The sequence below is a fragment of the Mustela lutreola genome, chromosome 8 (assembly GCF_030435805.1).
Source record: "Mustela lutreola isolate mMusLut2 chromosome 8, mMusLut2.pri, whole genome shotgun sequence".
NCBI lineage: Eukaryota > Metazoa > Chordata > Mammalia > Carnivora > Mustelidae > Mustela > Mustela lutreola.
In genome coordinates this window covers 103,099,869-103,112,471 of record NC_081297.1, presented here as the reverse complement: position 1 = coordinate 103,112,471, position 12,603 = coordinate 103,099,869, and the positions used below count along the sequence as shown (strand labels likewise).

At 39.3% G+C, this 12,603-nt stretch overlaps 1 long non-coding RNA gene across 1 annotated transcript; it reads right to left on the bottom strand.

Moving 5' to 3' along the window:
• Positions 1 to 5,683: 5,683 nt before the first annotated feature.
• Positions 5,684 to 12,063, bottom strand: LOC131839132 (uncharacterized). The gene is made up of 2 exons (XR_009356823.1): positions 11,972 to 12,063; positions 5,684 to 6,996 (listed from the first exon to the last, which is right to left on the bottom strand). It is a non-coding gene; the product is annotated as an uncharacterized LOC131839132 (long non-coding RNA).
• Positions 12,064 to 12,603: the final 540 nt, after the last annotated feature.

Sequence of the window (12,603 nt, the reverse complement as noted above, 5' to 3'; positions counted from 1 at the left end):
CAAAAACAGGTAGTGGGCTGGATTTGTCCATGTTTGCCCTGCTGTGCTCAGGACCAGCTTCATGAGCCTGTGACAGGGCCCGGAGCTTAAGAAAGGCTCAATGATCAGCTGAATGCTCTAATGTCACCATCTTGAAATTTTTAATAATTTTTAAACAAAGGGACTGTATTTTCATTTTGCATTGGGTTCCTCAAATTCTGTAGATGGGTCCTGCGTGGACTAGAAGAGAAAAATCCATACAATGTATATTTCTCATGTTTGGTATGGTGTTTTTCACATAATAGGCACTCAAAATGTATTAGCTGAGAGATTTCTCAGGGTTGTGTTTGCATTGGGCAGTGTTGAAGAATGAGGTAACCCCCCCCCACCTCCTGCAAGAGCAGAATTGTTTCTGCTCACTTTAAAGCAGCACATCTCCTAAGCTCAGGGCCCCCCTCCTGTATCACAACCACCTGCAAGTGTAGACATCCACAGAAGTCTACTTTCATTGCCCCCAGGGGACTTAGGGTATATATAGAACCAATGCAAGCATGATGCTCTGGTTCCTGCTTTTACTGTGAGTAATAAAGTCCTTTGGCTCTCAAAAAAAATGTATTTGTTGAATTTTTTATTCCTAAGGCACTATGGAATAGTGGAGAACAGGAGAGAGTTCAGCTTCACCGCTTCTTAACTGTAGGGTCTTAAGCAAATTCCTTAACATATTGAGCCTTGATTTTCCCTTCTATAACTTGGGGATAATAATCTTTGCCTTATGGAACTGTTGAGATTGAATATAGAAAATAGCTATGTCTTAGCCCCTGGGAGTGAATGAAGCTCAAAATTATTTTTTTCCCTTTTAGGGGAAGTGAATTAATAGGATGCTTGTCCAAAACTCTTGCTTATTTAACTGTATATAGCTGTATAATACTGTATTTAACAGTATTTATGATTTTTCATGCTTTGCTTCCTTAAAAGTTATACTTCAGATAACATCTATGCCTAGTTTAATTTCAAAAGTCCACATAAAGGAAAGGTTGTCTAGGTGGCTCAGTTGGTTAAGTGTCTGACTCTTGATTTTGGTTCAGGTCATGACTTCAGGGTTGTGGGATCGAGCCCCACACGGGGCTCCATGCTCAATGCAGAGTCTGCTTGAAACATTCTCTCCCTTTTCCTCTGCCCCTTCCCCCATTTGTGTTTTCTCTCTAAATAAATAAATCAATAAAATATTATTAAAAAGGTCCACATAAATAAAGGTCTTATTGCATGTCCAAAATTGGATTTTAAAAACCCTCATATTTATAATTTTCCTAATTAACAGTTAATGATTATTAGCATTAATAAGAGTCATGCTGTTTAACTTCCAATTAAGTATGTTATCAAGAGGCTTGAAAGTCATTAACCTTAAATATTATTATTTCATTCACAAATGAACAATAGTGAAATTTGATCCTTTTAAGGCATTTTCTTACTGTTTTTGTCCTCTGTTGTGTGTATTCATGTATGTATGTGTGTGCGCGTGTACATATATATATAATATGTATGTGTATGGTGTATATGTAACATGTATGTATATGTATAATATATATACACCAATATATATAATGTTTAGTATATAAATATAGTTCTATTCTTTTGCCGTATCCTGCATAGCTGGGGTTGGAGGTTGAGAAGGATAAGGAGGCTGCTTATTGATGTGAAAGAGAAAAAAACATGGCTTAACTTTCCAGTTAGGTTCATTCTGGGTTTTTTTGGTCAAACACTGTGTTCCAAACTCTGTGTGGTCATTTTTATAAATTCTGCCCTTTATCACACCAGAGACCTGGTAAGAGCCTATTTGACCATTGCTATTATAGGAAAACAACTCAGAACTCATACTCTCTAAGGGTAGTTTGTATGCCTCTAAGATTTCTGTTTTGGGGAAACCAAGTATTCATATATAAGAAAAAAATGAGGCAGTTTGGTATGTTTTCTACTCTGTGTAATAACCACATATTTGTCTCAAAATAACATTTCAAATTCTGTCTGCATTCTATTTTAGCAGTTGGAGGCTTGACCATCAAACCTGCCTATGCCACATTAAGTAAATCTAACAATTCTATAGTTTTGTCATTGCTAAAGTCTATGATATAAGGAACAGATAGATTGCACTTAAAATTTTCCCCTTTCTTAAGCTGTGGCTAAGGAAAACCATACAAATGACAAGGACATTCCCAGAGCTGGCATGTAAATGAATGTTAAAGGGAAAAACCACTGGAAGAACCAGCTTCATGAAATATCCCCTGTCATGAAATTTTAAAAAGAAATTTAAATGAAGAAAGACTTTAGAAAACCCTATACAAGTACTTTCAGAATTTGGGGCATCTCCACATAAAACAGCTAATGTAATCATTAGGCTCTAAAGTTAGGCATCTCCTCAGACTTTATCATTATGATACAAGTACTTGGCTTCTAGTCAAGTTAGCCTTGAATCCTGTGTCTGAATCACATACCTCAATAATAATGGCCAAATTCCGAGAGCTAGGTTTTAATAACCCATTACGCAGATGAGAAAGCTAAAGCTTAGAAAGGCTACGTGGCCACAGCCATATGAAACTATGTGGGCAGAGCTGAAATTTGTTATCTTTGTCTGCCTTCTTTTGGCACCATGCTGTCCAATTGTTCTTTTATTAATACTGTTCTTTCATCCAGAAAATCTCTCCTGTCTCTTTTGTTCTTATCTAAATCTTAGTCATTATTTAAGACCCAGTGGTTTCTTGCTTCTCTGAATTTCCCTAATAATATTGTTTGTATCACTCATTTGGTACTTATCAGACATGACCTTATTTAAATTGCTTTTGTCTTCCCTCCATCCTGAGATTGCCAAGACCTATCTTCCAACTTTTTGCAGCTACCATACTGCCTGGCATCACACAGTGGAAATAAAATGTAGTTGGTGGCGGGGGGGGGGGGGTCTTGCTAATCTTGGTTAGACCCTCCAAGCTGATCAGAGTGGATTTGTGACCTCTGGCAGTTATTTAACCTTTCCAAATTCCTTTTCAGTAATCTTTAAAAGGCGAGTAACTGTATCTATAATGTAAGGCTTTAAAATTTTTTATTTTTTTTAAGATTTTATTTATTTATTTGACACAGAGAGAGAGATCACAAGTAGGCGGAGAGGTAGGCAGAGAGAGAGAGAGAGAGAGAGGGAAACAGGCTTCCCGCTGAGCAGAGAGCCTGATGTGGGGCTCGATTCCAGGACCCTGGGACCATGACCTGAGCCGAAGGCAGAGCCTTTAACCCACTGAGCCACCCAGGCGCCCCAGCTTTAAACTTTTGAAAAATAAGAGAGCAGATACAAAAATGAAAGTAACACAGAGCAGCAAGGAAGTGCATTGGTTCTGGAATCAGACTGCAAGTGTTTGAACACAGGCTCCATTCATCTTAGAATGGCAACTCTGTTTCCTCCTTGGTAAAATGCATACAATAATAGAACTTGCATTATGGGATTACTGGCTGGGTGGATTAAAAGAGTTAACAATGCAGATAGTGCCCACCACAAAGCAAGCAGTCTATAAATGTTAGCTGTCGTCATCTAAAAGATTACCAATAAATGTTGGTTTCTGTAGTATTAAAATATTAAAATTTCGTGCAAACAGTAAGAATTCAGCAAGCGTTACTTAAACTTTCCTTTTGCCTTGCTTATGACAGTTCTCCATTAAAGATTGGTTGTGTTCTGGAGTTTCTTCCTGCTAGTAGCTTATAACTTGAAGATACATATGCAGTGGAAACTGTTACAAAGTTTACAACATGAGTATCTTAAAATATGACTTGGTTATTAAGGAAGCTTTAAAAAGCCTATTTTAATCCGTAGATACTAAAACACAGTTCTAAAAGTACAGACAGACATCAGAGATATTGCCAGTTTGGTAACAGACGGCCAAAATAGAATGGGTATCACAAAAAGCAAGTCAATATTGAATTTTTCTGGCTTCCCAGTGCATACAAAGTTATGTTTACACATATTCTATAGTCTATGAAGTGTGCAATAGCATTATGTCTAAAAAACAATGTATCTATCTTGATTTAAAAACTCTTTATTGCTGGGGCACCTGGGTGGCTCAGTGTCTGACTTCGGCTCAGGTCATGATCTTGGGGTCCTGAGATGGAGCCCCGTGCATTGGGCTCTACACTCAGCAGGAGGTCTGTTTCTCTCTCTCTCCCTCTGCCCCTGCTCGTGTTCTCTCTCTCACATAAATACATAAAAATACTTAACTGCTAAAACGTGTTAACCCTCATCTGAGCTCCCAGCAAGTCCTAATTACTGATCACAGATCACCATTACAAACATGGTAATAATGAAAAAGTTTGAAATATTGTGAGAATTACCAAAATGTGATACAGACACAAAGTGAGTAAATGCTTTTAGAGAAATGGTGTCAAAAGATTTGCTCGACTCAGGGTTGCTACAAACCTTGTTTGTAAAAAACACAGTATCTGTAAAGCTCAATAAAGTGAAACATAATGGAACAAGGCATACCTGTAGTCTTTCCACTACTACTAATCAGCATTTATAACACTGTTCCCTCAGTTTTCATAGCACCTTTTTCTAGTGGCTTTCCTCTTTTCTCTTTGGCTTTTTTTTCTTCTCACTTTCTTTGAACTATCTCTTCTTCTTTTTGAACTTTAAGGGTTGGAGTCCCCTGGAGCTTGATCCTAGACCTTCTTCTTATACACCTTCTTCTGGGCAGTTCTGGGCTTTCCCATGGCTTTATATGCCATCTAAATGATGGCAGCTCATAGATTTATGTCTGCAGTTCAGAATTCTCTGCTGAACTCTGGATGCATAGAGATTGCCTTCTCGAAAACATTCCTTGGTTGACCTCCCCCATAATTGCTCTTCCTTCAGGAATCCTCATCTCAATAGATGGTAGCAGCTCCCTAAAATAGAAATCTAACACTTTCCTCTACCTTACTTCACATAGCAGATTCTTTATCAAGTCCTTTTAATTCTACTTCCAAAATCACTACAACATGACCCCTCTTCTCCATTTCCATTTCCATTCTCTGAATAGTGGTCTTAAAGATTAAAAAAATTTTTTTTCTTATATTGGGAAGTTTTGAATATACATAGAGAGAGGGTTTAATGAGTCCCCTTACCCAATTTCAACATTTATCCTAATTTTTGCTACTCTTGTTTCATCTGTCTCTTCCCTTAGGGAAAACCTTGTAAAAATTTCAGTATACATCTCCTACAGATAAGAACATTTAAGAAATATAACCATAATGCTATTATCAAACCTAACAAAATTTAAAAGGATTCCTTAACAAAATATAGTAAACAGTCCATATTTAAAATTTCCACTGTGGGGCACCTGGGTAGCTTAGTCCGTTAAGTGTGTGAATCTTGATTTTGACTCAGGTCTTGATCTCAGGGTTGTGAGACTGAGTCCTGGGCTCTGTGCTAGGCATGGAACCTGCTTAAGAGTCTCTCTCCTTCTGCCCGTCCTGCCCTCCCTCTCTGAAAAATAAAAAGTTTTAAAATTAAAAATATTTCCATTGTGATGTATACAAATATTTGATTACTATGTTGCACATCTAAAACTAATATAATGTTATATACCAATTTTATCCTGATTAAACAGAGAAAGAAAGAAAGAAGTAGAAACCAGAGCCTGAAGAGTTAATAAAGATTTTAGTCCAAAAAAATTCCTGATTGTATCAAAGATGAATTTTTACTATTGGTTTATTAAGTTTATCATCCAAACAAGTTCAAACATTACATTTACTTATTTTGCCTATTAAATCTCTCTTAATCTCTAATAGTCTCTCTTCCTTTTGTTGAGTAAATGACTATTTGTATTTTTCTCTCTTGCAATGTGTCTTTCCTTATCCTTCAATTTCTGTACAAATGACATCACTTTCCATCAATGTCTTCATAAGCATTCTGTGGCAAAACTCCTATAGCTTTTCATTACACATCTTTATCTATAAATACAAGCTTGAGAAAGTAAGGACCTCGCTTTCACATATTTACATTATGTGAAGAAAATATAGAAGATGGATTGAAAACTATTCATCCATCCCCAAATACAGGCAAGAAGTCCAGTTAATAAGCCTTAAGCATACACTACATACTAAGAAGTTATCTCACTTCATCTTTTGAAAAACTCTTTGAGTTGGGTTTTTTTGTTTGTTTGTTTGTTTTTTTTTGCCTCTGTTTTTATGGTAAGAAAGAGATTGAGGGAAACTATGGAAAAATATGGGGCCATAGTATTAGTCAGAGGCAGGGCAAGGTCTGTCTTTTTGAGGGGCTCTTGGTCTCCCCACCTGGCTACACTGTGGCGGTAATAAAGATAGTGATGGAGTAATGAAGGATGGTTTGCAGGGGAGGGGGTGAAGATCCAGAGGAAATTCTAGTAGTTTCTTTGTCCAGATGGAAAAGAAAATACAGAGTCCTTACCTGAGTGTATAATCAGGGGGAATAGATTATTTTGGCCTCAGGTAAATATATTTGAGAAAGTAATTATTTAGTGGGATTCTGATAAGAATTGGTTCAAGTCTGAAAGAAGTTTAACAGTGGCAGAAGAAGCCTTCTAAGGGCGTGTATTTTTCAGTGACCCACTCTAACCGATCCTGTCTAATTCTTTTTTCTTTTTAAATTATATCCTTTGCCTTTTTAAAGACAGACTTGAACATCACCAATGTGCTTATACATTTCCTTCCTGCTTCTCAGTAGACCTCAGAACCACATTTTTTTTTCACTAGAATCCCTTTCCTAACTGTCTCTATCTAAATTCTTCAGCAGCTTGTCATGTTCTTAATGCCTAGGAAAGCATGTCCAAAGATCATGGTAGCCAAGGGAGGGAAATTGCATTTAAAATATATTTGGCTTGAAAAATTCTGTCTGCTTCACTAGCCTGCCTGAATGTGTCTACATTTACCAAAGATGTGAGACAGTCCAACCTCCTCCTGTGTAAGATGACAGAGGAATCTGTGTAGGTAATTACACATTGATAAGTGCTTCATAAATGGAAACATCTGCAAAAAACAAACAAACAAACAAAAGCAAAGAATAAGTGGCCAATAGCAAAGAGAAGAAAAGTATTTAAAATATCTTGGTTAGGGGTGTGTTCCCCAAAGAATTCGAAGCAGGGACAAGAACAGATATTTATTCTATCCATGTTCATTGCAGCATTATTCACAATAGCCAAGATAAAAGCAAACCAAATGTCCATCAATGGAGGAGTGGATAAGCAAAATGTAATATATACATACAATGGAATATTACTCAACTTTAGAAAGGACGGGAGTTCTGACACTTGCTACAGTATGGAATGAATTTTGAAGATAGTATATTAAATGAAATGTCAGCCACAGAAGGAGAAATACTATAAGATTCCACTTATATGAGGTCCCTAGAGTAGTCAAATTCATAGAGATGGAAAGTAGTGTGGTGGTTGCCAGGGGCTATGATGTGAGGGGAAGTTAAGGCTGAATGGGTACAGAGTTTCAGTGTGAGAAGATGAAAATATTTTGGAAATGGGTGGCAGTGATGCCTGCAGAACAATGTAAATGTACTTAATGCCACAAAACTGTACGCTTAAAGGTGGTTAAATTGGTCAATTTGGGGTTATGTATATTTCACCCCAGTACAAAAACGTCTTGATGAAGAACTTGGGCTCTGAGTCAGAAGGCCTGGGTTTAAACTCTGACTCAGTACTTCATTCGTTGTGAGAACCTACGCTATTTCCACACCCTACGTTTGAGTTTTTTTCACCTAGAAATTGGAATAAGAATAGTACATACCTTACAGACTTCTGAGGATTAAATAAAACAATTTATTTAAAATCCTTTGCACCTTGCCTTGCACATAGCCACTACTCAAAAAATGTTAGCCACTATGATTTTATTATCATTTAGTTACATAGATTTTCTGATGCATTTTTAGGAATTTCCTCCAGATTGAGATGTCTGAATTATGTGATTCCGGGGCGGGGGTACCCCACGTCAGCAACAAAGGTAGCTGATCTAGAGAGTCTGATGGAAGGGAGGAAGCTCCAGTGTGCAGTTTGGTGGAAAGAGCAAAGATATTGGAATAAATATAAAAGAACCTCTTTTATATATGTTTGGGAAGGGCAATTTTCAGCCAGTTTCAACAGCTCAAAAATAAGCAGCAAGGAAATTAATATTGATTTTTGAATATTCTGAAATGTTAGCAGTTTTTTTAATTGTTTGGTAACATTTGTGGCAGAATCCAGGAGATACTCTCCAGGTTGCAACTACAGGAACATTTTGTCTGGCCTAGAATGTCTTTCTAGAAAACTGGTGCCAGGTGTGGGTCTACTGACTCGACTAATTACAAAATGATAATTGTGAAATGTCTTAATTTAACACTCAGTTATGATCCTTTCATGAATTATTCTGTGTGTATGTGTGAGAGAGAGAGAGAGAGAGAGAGAGAGAGAAACAGTAGAAAGAGCTGTGGGGTTGCTGTTTTTAAAAAGGGTAAACCTGGGGGCTCCTGGGTGGCTCAGCGGGTTAAAACCTCTGCCTTCGGCATGGGTTATGGTCCCAGGGTCCTGGGATCGAGCCCCACATTAGGCTCTCTGCTTGGCGGGCAGCCTGCTTCCCCTGCTCTCTCTGCCTGCCTCTCTGCTTACTTGTGATCTCTCTCTGTCAAATAAATAAACAAAATCTTAAAAAAAAAAAAAAGGGGGTAAACCTGAATAACATAGAGAAAATGGTGTGCCAGGATTTACACTAACCAATCCTTGACCTACCAACGTTGTCACTGTCCTCAACTGTATTTTATTTTTATTTATTTTTTTAATTTTTAAAAAAGATTTAATTTATTTAACAGAGAGAGAGAGAGACAGTGAGAGCAGGAACTCAAGCAGGAGTGGAAGAGGTGGAAGCAGGCTCCCTGCTGAGCAAGGAGCCTGGTGCAGGGCTCCATTCCAGGACCCTGGGATCATGACCTGAGCCGAAGGCAGATGCTTAACCCACTGAGCCACCCAGGCGCCCCCTCAACTGTATTTTAAAGATGAGGAAACCGACTCTTGCCGTGTGTGTGTGTGTGTGTGTGTGTGTGTGTGTGTGTGCATGTGTGTGTGTGCACACGCGCGTGCGCTCGCGCACGCAAAGAGCTGCAATTTCAATACAGGTTGATTTGGCTCCAATGTCCGTGCTCTTTATCTCAAACCATAGGCCCCAAACTACAATGTCTTGCACTTTTTACTGTCCCGAGGGCTAGGGTCACTTTTGGAGCTGCTGCAGGTTCTGAAGTCACCCCTGGGAACTACGGCTAACACTGGTGGAATGTCATGACGGCTCTTTGCCCTCCAGCCCACCCTCTACTAAGAGGGAAGACGCTACTGCCCCGTGAAAGCAAATGGAGGGGGCATAAAAAACCCCTTGGCCCAGAAGTAGTCCTTCTCCTCTTTTCTGACCCGAAGTGGCTACGATTAAAGCCACTCGGTTTGGAAAACAAAAATGTGATTGTAAGCCCAGGCTACCTAGGAGTAGGAAAGAGAGACTGGGTTTCTTTCAGCTCTCTCTCATTAGCACTCTTTGCTTATGAGATAAGCTGGTTGTCTCTTGGAAAGCCTGGAAAGATGATCATAGCCTCAGCAAAGACACACTTGACAAGTGTCACTAGTGCTCAGTGAGGGGGGTCAGTGAAGCTGGCAGGTTTGGGCAGAGGTCTTGAAACCCACGTAGCGAGGGGCAGCGTGAGGACCCTGGACAGGCATGGCTGCCTGTGGTAGTGACGGTCTGTTTGTTGCTAGTAACAGATACAACCTGAGCTTCCTTAAGTAGAAAGGGGAAGTATGAGAAGAAAACTGGGGTACCTCAGGGAACTATGGAATTATGGACCAGAAAGGGAGGCGTCAAGGCACGACCTGGGACTGCAGTGGCAGTTGGTAAAGGTCCCCACCTATGGAAATCCAGTGATTTGACGTGACTCCTGGTTCCAGTGTTTCTTAAGCCTCAAGTGAGAGTGAAACTAGAATGTGCTTGGCTTAGGTTATCCTTGGCAGTTGGCTTACTCAGCAATGGCTGAGCAGGGGAGGGGAAGGGACTGGTGCGGCGGGAAATTCACGCAACAGAAACAGGAGCCCTCCCTGTGGGCAGAGACGAGGGGCAGGGGTGACACTGTATTAGATACCCTCCACATAGCCCCACAGAAAGAGATGTTACATGGAGAGTCGTTCTATAGGGGAAGTTGCTTATAGGCAGGATAGCATAGCAGTTGGCAGTTCAGACTTTGGGTCTAGATTGCCTGAGCTCAAATCCCAGCTCGGCCACTTCTTGGGCAACTTTAGTAAGTATACTCTGTGTCTGTTTCCTCCCCTCTAGAATGGTGGTAATAAAGTACTTACTACATGAGACCATTAGGATTCAATGAATTAAAATCAGGAAAGTGCCTAAAACAGTGCCTGACATGCAGTAAGCCCTTAACAAATTCCTATTATTTTCTAGCTTAAAAAAATTTTTTTTTAGGAGGCGCCTGGGTGGCTCAGTGGGTTAAGCCGCTGCCTTCGGCTCAGGTCGTGATCTCAGGTTCCTGGGATCGAGCCCCCCATCGGGCTCTCTGCTCAGCAGGGAGCCTGCTTCCTCCTCTCTCTCTGCCTGCCTCTCTGCCTGCTTGTGATCTCTCTCTGTCAAATAAATAAATAAAATCTTTAAAAAAATTTTTTTTTAAAAAAGATTTTATTTATTATTTGTTTGACAGACAGATCACAAGTAGGCAGAGGCAGGCAGAAAGAGAGGAAGGGAAGCAGACTCCCTGCTGATCAGAGAGCCCAATGCGGGGGTGGGGGGTGGGGTGGGGGGGGGGAGGGTAGATCCCAGGACCCTGGGATCATGACCTGAGCTGAAGGCAGAGGCTTTAACCCACTGAGCCACCCAGGTGTCCCTCTTTTCTAGCTTTTGAGGCATCATAATATTTATTGAAATTGTCAAACAGTCCACCTCACTTTAAAAATACCCAGTGGAGCTCTTTTTTATGTGTAACTTTATGAAAGAAAGAGGAAGGCCATCAGATAAACACTTTGTTATAAAGTATCTATTTAGTTTAACTTAGGCATAAATATAGATACAACTAATTAAAAAATATGGATATAAAAACATTAAGAAGTAAAACAAGGGAAATAAAAACAAAAAAATATGGCCGCAACACCAAAAGCACAGCCCATAAAAGAAAAAATTGGTAAATCAGCCACTACCAAAATTTTAAAAGTTTGCTTTTCAAAAGGTGCTGTTAGGAGAATGAACAGATAAGCCACAGACTGGGAGAAAATATTTGTAAACCATATATCTGATGTAGGACTTGTGTCGGGGGGGGGGGACAGTTACAATTCAATAATAATAAGATAAGCTACCTAATTAAAAATACAGGCAGAAGATTTGAAAGACATTTCACTGAATGGCTAATAAACACAAGAAAGGATGCTCAACATCCTTGGTTTGGGAAATGCAAATTAAAAATCACAATGAAATTCCACTATAAAGCCTCCAGAACAACTGATTCAAAGGAATGATTTGTGGGAGATATGGGGAAACTAGAGCACCTGCGCATTGCTGGTGAGAATGTAAAATGGCACATCCAATCTGGCAAAATGTTTGGCAACATCTTAAAAAGTAGAACATATATTTAGTGTATGACCCAGCAATTCTTTTCTTAGGTATATACCCCAAGAGAAACAAATAACATATGCTCACAGAAAGACTTGTATAAAAATGTTCATAGAATCATTATTTATAATAGCTAAAAATGGAAAAAATCCAAATGCCCATTGCACAAAATGTGGTATTGTACCACAAATACCAACCAGCAATCGCCCCCCCCCCCCCCAGATTATTGATCTATGGACAACATAGGTGAACCTGAAAAACATCAGGCAAAGTTGAGGAAGACAGACACAAAAGACTATATTTTGCATGACCCTATTTATATGAAATTTCTGAAAATGGCAAATCTACAAAGACAGAGAAACAGAATAGTAATTACCTGGGCTGGGCATGGGAGTGGCCATTGACTGCAAGTGGAGATGACAGGAATTTTGAGGGTGAGAGAGCTGTTCTCAAACTAGATTGTAGCAATGTTCCTACAACTGCATAAACTTATTAAAATCTGTGGAATGTATACTTGTTAATGGGTGAATTTTATGGTATGTAAATTATACCTCAATAAAGCTGTTTCTGTCCTATACTCAGTCATCTTGACTGAATTACCACCAGTAAAACCACAGCTAAAAATAATTAAGAAAGAAGAAATCTCTTAGTCCAACACTATTTGCTGAGCTTCTTTGGGGGATTTCATAATGTTTTATGCCCAGTTCCATCCTTTCCCCCCCACTGATCTGCTGTAGAGTGCTGACTTTCTATTATCAGGGTTGAAAAGTCATGTATAATCGATGGAGTTTAAGAGTCTTCTGCCCTGAGACTTTAGGTAGGGTGTCTTTATGAACTGTGTTTAAAGAGCTCTAGCTAATCTCATTCCTATTTGCTATGGTGTAGACTATTGAAGCTTTCCTGGAGTGCAAGGAAAATTCTCCAGTGCTGATTTCTACAGCTGTCTGCTAATACCCAGGAATCTCTTTTCTTTTTCTTCAATGTGTCATACTGCCCTAACCTTGACAG